We start from the raw sequence: 14,237 nt of genomic DNA, 5'->3' as shown, positions 1-14,237 counted from the left end.
TTTGCCAAGATTATTTCTCTATTAATTGGCTTGGGTTTTTATCTAGTTTTTGCCTCTCCCAGGAGATCCGGTTGTGATAGAGTGTAGTTGTTTTCAGTATAAGGGGTGTCGCAGTTGTGTGAGGCACATTGTTTGGGCTGGGTGCTCTTTGCCTTTCTGTCATTGTTCATAGGTTGATATGTAACCTTTAGGGCTGCTGACCAACGGCCAGGCGCCTCTTTGTCAGCCAGCACAGACACGATGGGCCGAAATGGCCTCCTTCTGTAAATGTATATGTTTTTATGTTTATTCTACTTCTTCTTCTTCTTCTTCTTCTTCTTCTTCTTCTTCTTCTTCTTCTTCTTCTTCTTCTTCTTCTTCTTCTTCTTCTTCTTCTTCTTCTTCTTCTTCTTCTTCTTCTTCTTCCACTTCTTCTTCTTCTACTACTTCTTCTTCTTCTTCTTCTTCTTCTTCTTCTTCTTCTTCTTCTTCTTCTTCTTCTTCTTCTACTTCTTCTTCTTCTTCTTCTACTTCTTCTTCTTCTTCTTCTTCTTCTTCTTCTTCTTCTTCTTCTTCTTCTTCTTCTTCTTCTTCTTCTTCTTCTTCTTCTTCTTCTTCTTCTTCTTCCTCTTCTTGGTCAACCACTGGCTTGCCAGGCTGCATTTTATGCGTGTATCAAATGAGGAAGGCTCAAAGTTTGGAATTGTGGTGACGGGAGGGCGGTTAAGCAAGCTACGCATGTGAGAAGGAGGGAAATGTAGGAGGATACCCTCATCTTTTATCCATTCAGCCCTGCCGCTGGCCAAGGTGTCAGCTGTGACCCTGACCCTGCCAACACTGGCCAGCACCGCCTCCTGCAAGGGGCTAATGTGTGGCTAAGAATGGGAGCTGCACTTCGTGATTAGTAAAGATTGTTTCTAGGTGAGTGATTGCAAGGGAGTCTTGCATTTACAAGTGTGTGAAGCTAGTGGTGCAGTTGGTAGGTGATGGCTTTTGAAGATGCATTCGATGAAATTGAGCAATGGTTTCAGGTTATGAAATGTCTTTGGGCACTGATGCCAGGTGGTAAGTGTGACAATGCTAGCAGTGAGGGCCTTGGCAACATGGTCACACATTCTACTTTCTGGAGTGCCTGCTGACAGCTGAGTGTACAGGATCACTTTTTCAGTGTTGAATTCCTGCATCAAGCTCGAGTGTTCTGTCCCATACACCATGTGTCCCTTCCTTAGCTTGCTGAGCCAGTTGTGTTAGTGCTGAATCAATTTACCCAGTTTTTTTATGTGCAGAAGTAAATTCAGCTGTAAGAGCTGAAGGCTCCTTTTTGGGAATTATTTTCAACGTGCATACAGTAGTTGAGCTGTAAGAGCGAAAAACTGGATGTTTTTACGTCAGTTTAATTTTATATTATTTCAGAAGGCATTGCCCCTTTAAGATGCCGACAATGCTTTGTGAAATGAAAGCGCAACTTTCAGAGATGGTGCTCTAGCTGTACTGACCCTGTGGCCACGCTATATGGGAGTCCACTGCTGGGAACAATGCCACCAAAAGGTGAGGTAAGCGCTGGGGTAAAGTTAATTAGCCCCAGTGCCAATTTCCCGGCCCTGCCAGCGCCAGCATTTTTGGAGACTCTTAACACCCGGCTGCGAAGGCACCAGCAGCTTTTGTGGTAGTCACGGATTTCTAAGCCTTTGTTTATTCACTTTTCATACTGTTCTTTAAGTTAAAGCACATACTCTGGAGAAGATAAGGAACGAGAAATTAAGTATCCCTCCAAAACGGGCGTGGGGATCGCGTAGCACCATGTACCATCAACACAGTGCCCATTCAAAGGAATGTAGACAGCACATGAGCTTCATGCTGACTGCTATTCAACATGATTGCGGTTTTCAGCCCATCGCTGAACGAACTGCTTAGTGGCTGAATGCTCAGCAGGGGTGCCAAGTATTTGCGAGGCGAGCACAACTTAAAGCAAGCCTGCGGTACTGAAAGGAAGTCAGCACTTATTAAAAGGGAGGTGCATCTTTCCTACAGCAGCTCATTGAACTGGTTCGGGAAGAGAGTGAGAGGAAGATAAAAAAAGTATTATTGCAGCAGGCGTGAGAGCTCGTTCCTAGGTTCTCTGATGCAGCACTGGCGGTGTTGGTACAGCCGGTCAACTCCAGGAACGAAGTGCTGTTTCCACAGGGGACCAAGACGTTCTCCAAGTAACAGTGTAAAGTTCTATGGGCTCAATTTTCACTGCCATTGGGCGCCGTTTTTTGGCATTCACTGATTTTTAGGAGCAATTGTGAATTTGCAACATTCCTCAAAGTTTATATGTCTCCAGCAACTCTCAACACCGGATGTTTTGTACGCCAGATTGTTTGGCACAGTTCTGGGTGAATACTGATTTCTGTGCCGTTTTTGACCTTTATTTGGCATTCAAGGGATTTTCGCCAACACCGATTTTTTAAAGGAGGGCACAGATCTCCTGCATTTCTGGCTGGCCAAGTGAGTGATCCTGCCGGCAGCCTTTCCGACCTGTGCCTCGAGCCCGGTGAGCATCGAAAATGGCACTACAGTTTTATGCACAGCAGCAAACATACAGATTTCACCTCGCCCAAAGTTAAAAGTAAGGTGCCATAAATCACTGTGCATCACGTCTCCACAGCGACAGAGCCTAGGGTTCTGCAATCACAGACCAGGGTGTGATCGGTTCTACTATGGCGCCATCCAGCAAATTGTGCGTGCTTCAGTAAGTACTGTCTCACAATAACATTAAAAACCATAAAAACATTAATAATTATGCATGCATTTTTGACTATGCCTCATTTCATAAGGTCGTTTTGCATGCATGTCATGTAGAGGCGATGGATAATACAACACCAACATCGGAGAAACCAGATAGCTGCGGGATTGATGCTGAGGATGCCAAACCCTGATCGAATCTCCAGAGAGAGGCGCTCATAGCTACAACTGAGTGAGGCAGACTGCATTCGCAGGCTGCAATTTAAAAAGTTGCTCATCACAGAGATCTGCCAGCTAATACATGCAGCCAAGAAGTGGCAGGAGGACTGCCATACCTGTGGAAGTGAAGGTCACTGCAGCACTTGTCTTCTATGATCCTGGCTCATTTCAAACGACAGCTGGGGACATATGCTGCATCTCGCAGCATGCCACATATTGCTGCATTCGACAGGTGACTGCTGCACTGTAGGCCAAAAGGGACCAGTTCATCAAGTTCCCTCTGACCACGCAGGCAATGCAAGACAGGGTTGTGGGACGCTCCAGAATTGCTGGCTTCCCCAAGGTACAGGCTGCGATCTACTGTAAACACCTCGCCTTGAGAGCACCTTTGGATAACTCCGAGATTTATCGCAACAGGAAAGGGTTCGAGTCCCTGAACATTCAGCTCAACGATATGCATCAGATCATGGCAGTGGATGCCAGTATCCAGGCTTTCATTTTACGTGAGAGCACTATATCTGTGTTGTTAAAGGAACTGCCAGAAGGGCACGGGTGGTTGTTCGGGGACAAAAACTATGGGCTCGCCATCTGGCTTATGACCCCTCCACGCAATACTGAGCCAGAGTGTCGGTACAACATGTAGCACATAACGACATAGAGCATCATTGAGTGGACAATTGGCATACTGAGCAGCGTTTGCGTTGCCTGGACCACTCTCGAGGCTATCTGCAATTCGCCCCTCACCACATCGGTCAGGTAACTGTCGTCTGCTGCATGCTGCACAACTTAGCCATCATGAGGAGACAGTTATTGAGGGAAGAAAGGGGGAAGAGGAGAAGGCTGCTGACAATGAGGAGGAAGAGGAGTAGAAGGAGGAAAAGGACCGGCAGAAGGAGGAGGAGGACGAATCCATGCCACAAGCTCAAACCACCGGACGACGGAGGAGGAGGTGGCCTCGTGCACCTACAGCAATAGCTCAAGACTTGCGTCCGCGGCTAAACCATGACTGCTTTGCTGCCTGAAGGCTAAACGGCCCGATAGTTTTGAGTCTTTGCACCTGTTTGTGTGAAAAAATAAGGTACATAATATGTATGTAAAATTGTGTTGATTTATGTGGCTTTAATTCAAAAACTAATATAGGATTCTGGTAAAATTTTAAGGATAATTAGGTTTATTAAACATTAGTACAGTTCAACTGAACTTTAATATAAAAAATTGTATCAAACTATAAAATTTTCAATGAAGAATACAATAAGTAGCAGCAACAAACAAACTCCAACTGCAGCCACCTGTCCTCCGCCTTATGCAAAGACCTTAGCCCTGTGCACCCCTCTTGCCCCTGTTTTTGCCTCTTCCACTTATCACAGATTTCTGCGTCCTTCCCCCGACCCCAAGGTTTTTTTCTGTTTTCTGCGCCAAGGTGCATTTGTTATTAGTGGGGTTGGACATGGTTGACCTAGCAGACAGCATTGTGGAAAGCTTTGGGTTCCTCTTCGCACTCTTCTTCAGCCTGTGGATCTACCCGCAGCACACTACCTGACGTGGTTGTAGGCATTGGAATGTGAGTGGCAGCAATTGATGCTGCCAATTGCTATTGGGCAATGGCAGCCTGGTTGTGTCCACTTATTGCAGCAGCAACCACCGACATTCCCTCCCTAATCTGCGACATTTTCTCCATAATCTCTGACATTCCGTTCTTAATCGCCGACATCCCCTCCCTCAACTCTCCCAACAGTGCAAGAGCTGCCTCACATATTGCCACTATTATCTGTCCCGACAGTGCTCCCATTCATCCAGAGAGATTTGCTACTTCTACTGACAGTCCCACTAATTCTCCCCTCGCCCAACTCATGGTGTCCAGGAGCAATTTCGTTAGCTTAATGCTCTTCCCAATCATTCCCATGAGCTTTCCCATCTTCCCTGCATCCTGCATTTCAGATTGAGCTCTCCTTCCCACCCTCTTCGGCAATCTCCCAGGTGTGGCTTACTGCAACACTGGGACCCACAGCCTTAGACCAGACACCATAAAATGTCGCTTTAGTTGTATCACTCAGGAAAGGGCTTGGCACACTCGGAGGTTTCACCGGCTCCAATTACAATGTAAACATCTCTGTATTGGGGTTTTCCTGTTGCCCTTCATTCTCCAGCTCATCCTCGTCCTGAACTTGATGAAAAATATTTGGACTGATCATGCTTTGCTTCTACTTCAGCTTCAGCTTCTGTCGCTTCCTGATGCACAACATCTGCAAAACTTAACAGAGCAGATGTTTGGTTATCAGCACGGGAGGGGACAGAGGGGGCATGAGTACGTGGGTCGCACAACGCAGGCTGTTTTCAAAGACCACGATGATAGCATGTTGGACAAATCGAAGCGTAGCTGACAGAAAACATCTCATAAGCCGAAGTCTAGCCAGCCCACGCAGAACTTAACTTTTATCCAACCCAGACTATGCAATTTGCAGGGCTTATCTTCTCTCGCTAACCTAGGCCAAGGGTCCACAGTGGTGGTTGATCTTCTCTTGCGAGATTTAATCATATCAGTGATCCTGTGATCCTCGGCTATTAACTGCAGCCTACTTGGCGCACCTCTTCCAGTTTTTGACCTTTCTTGGTTGATCTGTGACGCCTTCCTCTACAAAATGAAAAATTAACGTTTGAAGAGAGGGTCCTTCGGCTGTGGTTGCCGCACACACACACACACACACACACACACAGATACACACATAAACTGTAGTCATATTTACAAATATAATTACAATGCAAAAATAAAAATATTACTTACAGTAACTGCTTGGCCAAGGTCCTGCTCTTCGTTTCGAACAGCATGCCGCTTCTCGGGGTCATCGTCACTGCATTAAAAACTTCTGCAACTTGGATCCAAAGTTTTGCTCGTAAAGATGGTTTCAGTTTATTTTGCACACAAGCACATCCTATCTCCTCTCAATTATGTCTACCAGGGGCTCAATTTCATCTGCCAGAAATCTCTTGTCCCTTCCCCCCTTCTGCTTCCACTTCTCCTTCCCCTTCCCATGGATCAATTTTTATTAGCGAACATTTAAATGCCCAGACCTAGCTCTGATCCGATTGGTTCTCACAAGCTCTTGATCCAGACCTGGAAGTGTACTGTGGATGCGCGGGCATACCTGCCACTTGGAAAAAGTGATTGAGCATGATCGGGAAAAACAGAGACATTTTGGCGCACACTTGAAGCTCCACCCCCAGACTTAAGTTCGGGTACCGCAGCGCATTTTTTTTTACTTTGCAATCGGGCACGAAAAAAATCTGCCATTCAGCCTCCTGGGCGGCAAAAAATCGGCAAAGATGAATATTGAGCCCTATGGGAGCAGAGCGTCTCTGCGGTGAACGGCAGATCGTTAGTTTCGAGGACCAGGACGCAGTGCAGGAAGACGTTTAATGACCTCACATGAGTGGGCAATGTCAAGCATTCATCGTTGAATGTCATATCCCACCACCGGCAGCTGCTCAGTGAACAACACTCCGATCGTTCGCTGTATCAAATATAACTCGTAGCTCAAATTCATAGCTTCACCTCATCCTCATACATATACTACTGCAGCACGCCTCACGCCCATACCTCACTGCATGCATGAACTGTCAGCTATTCAACCATGACAGCCATATCACCCAAACACATTCCACTACACACACACTAACCCACTTCCTTTCCTCTCGCAAGAAAAGGTGGCTCATATCCGGCGCCAGCAGAAACTAAGCGGCTGGGGATAGGTGAGGCTGCATAACCTCAGTCCCACGTGGGAGATGGTGCTGGCTCTTCCAGGAAGGTGCATGGCTGAGTCCGTGAGCAGCAGCGGGGCTGAAACAATACAAAATGCGGGTATCCTCATATGTAATCTTTTGAACCACATCCCACTTCCCCTTCATCTCATAATCTGCTCTGCTTTACAAGCTGCATATGCTGTAAGCATGCACCTGTTCCTTTTGCCCCCTACACTCACCACAACCCTAACCTTTAGCTTTTCACATTTCAGAGACCCAAGACATCACAACCTGACTAGCCAATGGTGCAAGAAGAAGAGGGAGAGGAGAGTAATGATGAAGAAGGAACACTTTCATTCGATCTGATACGCCTAGCCAGCTGCTCCGATACTGGCATGACGTGGAGTTTAGACGGGACATTAGTGGTGGAATCTGCACGTGGTGAGTCACCGAACACGAGTGGGCTGTGCCAGGTGAGGGAGAAAGTGTAGAGCAGGGGAAAGCTCCAAGTAAAGGGAGGTTGCACACGAGTTCTGCTGCAGAAGACTCAGGTGCAGAATTTTTTGGGTGCTGAAATACGTGGTGCATTGGCACACCTGCCAGAAAACCTGAGTGCAATGTCAAGGAGCATGATGGAGTCAGGCACCAAACTTGCAAGAGGCTTTGCTCAGAGCTTGGAACCCATAATTTCCAGCATGGGCGTGATGGTCAACTCCATTAGCCTACTTGTTCACGCAACTATAATGCAGAGTCTGAGGGTTGATTTATCAGCTGCCAATATAGAACAAGCAGAAGCCACACAATGTCTAAGTGCTGCAGAGCAACCTCAGACTTCAGCCATTTCAGCTCAGACTGCTCTCATGCAGGACCAGCTTGCTGCTACACAAGCTCAGACCGCTGCCAATCGGGGCTGCGTTTACCAGTGTGGAAAGCGGCTTGGAGGATGTCACGGCAGTTCAGCAACCTGTCCTCCACCAAATGGAAATGAATGCTGAGATGCCGCCTCGTGGCACTGGCAGTGGTCCCGTGCCTCAGAACGACCGCATTCATCCTCTCACCACTGCCACTCGCCAGTACCATTGCTGTTTCCTGTCAGCCAGCTAGCCGAGACTGTTACGCATCCAGGGCCTTCTATGACCGGAGATGCTCGAGGTCACCCTGCAAGGCCCTCTGCAGTGCCCCAACATTGAGGTCAGCAGCCGTCCAACAGCCATTCTACAGCCACTGGGGGAACTCACTGATGAATCATTAGCGCAGAAAAGTGTACACTGAAGAAACACACTAAGGGAATGCAACTGGATGATTAATTGACTTTGGTATGTACTATTGGTTGGATTGCTGTATAAAGTTTGGTTGGAATTTTTCTTTTGTGGTAGCTTTTGTTTCAGCATTGTGGCCAAGAGACAGCTGTGATGGTCAGTAACAGAGGGAACGTAAGGTTTGAGATGATTGTTGAAAGGGGAATGAGAGTCACGTTTCTCTGGTAACACAGTCAGATGAGTCAATCACGAACAGCTCGGGCAGAAAGGGTCTGTCTAGATTGCCTCCTTCCTTCTGTTTCCTCATCCTCTTCCACTATCTCCTCCTCCTCCTCCTCTCTCATCTTCTTCCTCTTATTCTTTCTCCTTTTCCCCTGGTCGCCCTATGACTGGTGAGAATAGCGAGGTTGTGAAGCAGGCAACATAATATGTGGAATCTTGATATGCGCTCCAGTGCGTATTGCAGAGCTACTCCAGAGTGTCCATGCAGCAGAAGTGTAGTTTAAGGATGCCAATGGTCTGCTCTGTCAGATTCCATGTGGCAGCATGGCTCTCATTGTGCACTTGCTGCCGAGGTGTGGTTGGGTTATGGAGCAAAGTCATGAACCACATGGTCAGCGGATAGTCCTTGTTGCCTAGCACCCACTCTCTGGTTTGCTGAGTTGGCCCAAAAGGCTGAACTGACAGCAGAGTGGTGCAGAACGAAAGCATCATGACTGCTACGAGGATATCGGGAATTCATCACCATGATGTGCTGAGCGCGTTTGCAAACCAACTGCACATTTTGCGAGTGGTGTATTTCGCAGTTGCATCAATATCAGCATTTAGATGCACGGCCTGCAAAGTCACATACATGCTCTAGCTGAAACTCTCACTGTGAAGACAATGAAGTCCTCTCTCCGGGCAGAACGAGCATCTCTCATCTTATGCTAAGTGGACTCCGAACTAGGGGATGTTACAGAAATTGCCTGCTCCAACCTGGAAGGATCCTGACATGACGAAATTCAGGACCAGGGTCACCTTCAAAGCCCCTGGCCGCATTGTATTTTCCCTGGTGTGAGGCTGAAGATCTGGTTGCAAGAGGAGGCAGTGTTATGTGGGCGCCTCCACCTCAATGTGCACTCGCATCACACACTGCTCCTGGCTCAGGTTGAGGTAAGATAATTCCTCTCAGAAGATCTGAGGTGGGTAAGGACTCCTTCTGAGAAACCTTCTCCCCTACTCCTCCTTCTTTGAGCGGCATGTCCTCCCCTTTGCTGCCTCTGCTCCATCTCTCTGTCATGCTTCAGGTCAAGGGGCGTTAAAAACTATAGCACCCATGACTGGGAGCAAGTGGTCTGACCAGAACGCTTGAAATCAAAACCAAGGCCTTCGCCACTTGCAGCCCCACTTCCTGTCACTTCACCAATTTTAAGCAACTCTGGAAAGCTCTGAACACTCAGATGGATCGATTTTTAGACTCTAGTGGAGTCAGGGGATACGGAGATCCAGGAAAATAGAGTTGTGGTTGAAGATCAGCCATGGTCTTATTGAATGGTGCAGCAGGTTGGAAGGCCCATGGCCTACCACTGCTACTATTTATCCTGTTCCTATGTTCCACAAACTTACATGGAACCAGTAAAATTAATCAGCAACAAAACATCTAAAGGTTGCTGGCCCCATTAAGTGTCACCTTTTGAGGGTCCTTTCTGCTGCAGAATGCTTGTTCAGCTGTACACGGTTAAGACAGAGCATTAGCTCCAGCATTGATGACCAAAACGGCAGCGCTGGCATCAAAGTAGCTGAATGATAACACCAGCTGCCCACTCTACATACTACTGGCTCTTGCACCGAACGCCCACCTTACCACCCTTAACAAAATTGCATCTACCGAACAATCAGGTGCTACCGAGCCGAATTTCAAGCCCAAGTTGTTACTGTTGGAGCATTGCCATAGAATACCGATTGGTTTCATTGGCCTGGGATCATGACAGATTTAGCAGAGCAAGGTTCTTAACCTACTACAGCGAATCTCCTGTTTTGGTCACAGGGGACTGAATAATAGACATTTTATTGTTATTACTTCAAAGTCATAGCAGCATACAACTACTGTTAAACTGTAAGTGTTCCATCGAGATATAACCAACGTTACAACAGTGCTACTGAATCGTGAAGCATGACATATGTACCACAAGCAATTGCATTAAGAGCTGAAAGAAAGGTTACGGAACCAAGGCCGGTAGATGGAGCTTAGGTACAGATCAGCCATAGAATCATAGAAATTCACGACATAGAAGGAGGCCATTTAGGCCCATCGTGTCTGTGCTGGCAGAAAAAGAGCTAAACAGAGTAATCTCACTTTCCCACTATTGTTTCGTAGCCCTGTAAGTTATGGCACTTCAAAAGCACATCCAAGTATTCTTTAAGCATGGTGAGCGTTTATGCCTCTACCACCGTTTCAGTCAGTTAGTTCCAAACACGACCACATTCAGGTTGAAGACATTTCCCCTCAAATCCTCTCTAAACCTCCTACCAATTATTTACACTCTATATCTCCTGGTTGTTGACCCATCTGCTAAGGGAAGTAGGTCCTTTTTATCCACTCTATCTTGGCCCCTCATAAATATATACACCTCAATAAGGTCTCCCCTCAGCCTCCTCTGTTCCAAAGGAAACAAACTCAGCCTATCCCATCGTACTTCATAGCAAATATTTCCAGTCCAGGCAACATCCTCGTAAATCTCCTCTGTACCCTCTCTGGTGCAATCACAACTTTCCTGTAATGTGGTGAGCAGAATTGCAAGCAGTACCCCAGCTGTGTCCTAACTAGTGTTTTATACAATTCAAGCCAAACCTCCCTGCTGTTTTATTCTATGTAGGATCATAGAAACAGAGAAATTTACAGCACAGAAGGAGGCCATATCGGTCCATCGTGTCCACGTCAGCCGACAAAGAGCTGCACGGCCTTTGGTCTGCAGCCCTAAAGATTACATATAAACCTATGAACAATGATGGAAAGGCAAAGAGGACCCAGCCCAACCAGTTCACCACACACAAATGCGAAACGCCTTATACTCAAACATTCTACACTCCACCCCAAACAGAGCCATGTGATCTCCTGGGAGAGGCAGAAAACAGATAAAACCCCCGGCCAATTTAGGGAGAAAAGACCTGGGAAAATTCCTCTTTAACTCATCCAGGTGATCGAAACTAGCCCAGGAGATCAATATGGCCGTATTCTATTCCCTGCGGAACTTACCATTCTATCTGCGCCGTCCATCAAGATGTCATCCAATCTAATCACAATTACTAGCTCTCAGTCCGAAACCCTCAGTGCCCATCCAACTATCTCTTAAAAGTAGTAAGGGTTTCTGCATCCACCACTCTTCCAGGCAACGAATTCCAGATCCCAACAACCCTCTGCATAAAAAAACGACCTCCACCTCAAATCCCCTCTAAAGCTTCTACCAACCAACTTAAAGCTATTTTTCCTCGTTATAGACTCCTACATCAATGGAAATAGGCCCCTAATATCCACTATGTCCAGGCCCCTCAACATTTTTTATACCTCAATGAGGTCTCCTCTCCTGCTCCTCTGTTCCAATGAGAACAAACCCAACCTATCCAATCTGTCCTCATAACCATGATTCTCCATTCCAGGCAAGATGCTAGTAAATCTCCTCTGCACCCTCTCTAGTGCAATCACGTCCTTCCTATAATAGAGCGACCAGAACTGCATGCATTACACCAGCTCTGGCCTAACCAAAGTTTTATACAATTTAAGCATAACCTCTCTACTCGTATATTCTATGCCTCGGCAAAAAAAAAGGAAAGCATTTCGTATGCCTTGTTAACCACCTTATCTACCTGGCCTGTAACTTTCAGGGATCTGTGGTGAAGCACTCCAAGGTCCTTTTTTAATCTACACTATTAAGTGGCCCACCGCCTAATGTGTATACCCTTTCCTTATTAGCCCTGCCAAAAGTGCATCAGCTCACACTTCTCTGATTAAATTCCATTTGTCAGCTATCTGCCGACCTGGGCAGTATGTTGATATCCGCCTGCAGCCTATGACTTTCCTCTTCATTATCAACCATACAGCCAATTTTAGTTTCGTCTGCAAACTTCTTAATCATACTTCTTATATTCAAATCAAAATCGTTGAGATATAATCATTTATTTATCCTACCCTGTATGTCCCTTGACATCCAGTGGGGCTCTAGATTTGTTAGTATTTTTTTTTTAAGGGAACATACTTGCTCTGAATCCTTCGAATCTCCTCCGTGAATGCCTCCCACTGCCCTGACATTAATTTACTTTCAAGTAGCTTTTGCCAGTCCACTTTGGCTAAATCACATCTCAGCCAAGCAAAATTGGCTTTTTTCCCAATTGAGAACTATTATTCCTGGTCTATCTTTATCCTTTTCCATAACTATCCTAAATCTAGCTGAATTATGATAACTGGCAAATGTTCTCCCACTGATACCCCTTCCACCTGCCCAGCTTCATTCCGTAAACTAAGTCCAGAACTGGCCCTCCCTTGTTGGGCTTGCTACATACTGGCTAAAAAAAAGTGCTCCTCGGTGCATATTCGGAATTCCGCACCCTCTATACCCTTTACACTAATTTTATCCCAGTTATTATTAGGGTGGTTAAAATCACCTACTTTCACTGCCCAATTGTTTTCGCAGTTCTCACAAATTTGCCTAAATATTTGCTCTTCTATCCTCTCTGACTGTTAAGGGGTCTATGGTACACTCCGTTTCGTTTTTCAATTCAACCCATATGGCTTCATTTGATGATCTACTTGAAGTTGTGTTTCCCTATAATGACATTGCCTCATGCTAGGGTACTCTCATGTGAGACTGCGAAGAGATCTAATACCTCAGTTAAGGCATCCACCCTAACATAAAAAACATCACAATCTAGTGATTGCCGTTCAACCACCAAACATCAAGCACTTTTCAGCAGGAGTCACTGATAAAAGATAAATATAAGTGATTTTCTTTGCCGAGTCCAATGCTGCTGGGGTATATGACAGCAGACAATTGCTAATGATCTCAGTTAAACTAGCTCAGCACTGTAGACAACTAGAACGGTGTATTTGTACACACTGGATCAGTACCAGACTAGCTACTTAATTTACCATTCATTGAGTGAGGAAGGTCTCCACAGATTAAGCAGGATCTTAATTTCAATTGTCTATTTTTATCAGGTTTCTGTGCATTTTATTGCTCAAATGGTTTATGTAGCATTTGTTGCACTCGGATTTTAATCCTGCATTTAACCCATTCAATATCTAACATTTGATGCTTCATAGAGACAACGGAGCTAATGTTTCACGATATTTTCTCACCAGATTGACCAGCATGATATACTGGTGTTAAAATAGTTAAATCATCAGGAGAGGTTGCCTAAACTAGGCTTCAATATAAAAGATTAATAGTTGTGTTTAAGACGATTAAAGGGTTTGATAGCATAGAGAGAAATTATTTCCTCTGGTGGAGGGATTCCGGGACAAGGGGGGCATAACCATAAGATTAGAGCTAGACCATTTAGAGGTGATGTCAGCAAGCGGCTCTTGCATAAAAGGCAGTGCAAATCTGGAACTCAATCCCTCAGAAAGCTGTTGAGGATAAATCTGTTGAATATTCAAAACCTGTGATTGCTAGATTTTTGTTAGGTAAGGAATGAAGATAGGAAGCAAGACGGTAGATGGAGTTACGACACATTTCCGCCATGATCTAATTAAATGATGCAACTGATTCGAAGGGCGGAATGGCCTCCTCCTGTTCCAATGTTCCTATGTTCATTTGGCAGAGGCCCACCGAGCACAGCTTCTGTACTGCTCTGTTCTCCATTACTCTGCTGATGTTACTGGTACTTTAGTTCCATGTTGCAATGAATACCTTCAAGGAAGCAATGAAGCAAGCAATGGCAATTGCTTCTTTCTGGACTTCTATGACATGGAAAATTTTATTTTGATGTGACCAAGGAGCAACCATTCATTTACCCATGACCTTCACCCACTCAAATGGAGCACATTTCTTAGGAAGAGAAAACAATGACGGGAAGAAATATCCATTACAGGTGAACTTACATCGGATTACATGGGATATACGGCACAGAAGCAGGCCATTCCGCCCAAACAGTCCATTCCAGTGCTCATGTTTTACTCGAGCATCGATCTGTATTTCATCTTCTAGCCCTATCAGCATAACCCTCTATTCCCTACTTCCTCGTATGTTAATCTAACTACCCCTTAAATGCAACTATATTATTCACTTCAACCACACCCTGTGGTAGCGAGTTCAACATTCTCGCCAGTCGCTGGGC

This window comes from Pristiophorus japonicus, chromosome 19 (assembly GCF_044704955.1).
Source record: "Pristiophorus japonicus isolate sPriJap1 chromosome 19, sPriJap1.hap1, whole genome shotgun sequence".
In the NCBI taxonomy this organism is placed as follows: domain Eukaryota; kingdom Metazoa; phylum Chordata; class Chondrichthyes; family Pristiophoridae; genus Pristiophorus; species Pristiophorus japonicus.
This window is presented reverse-complemented; position numbering follows the sequence as displayed.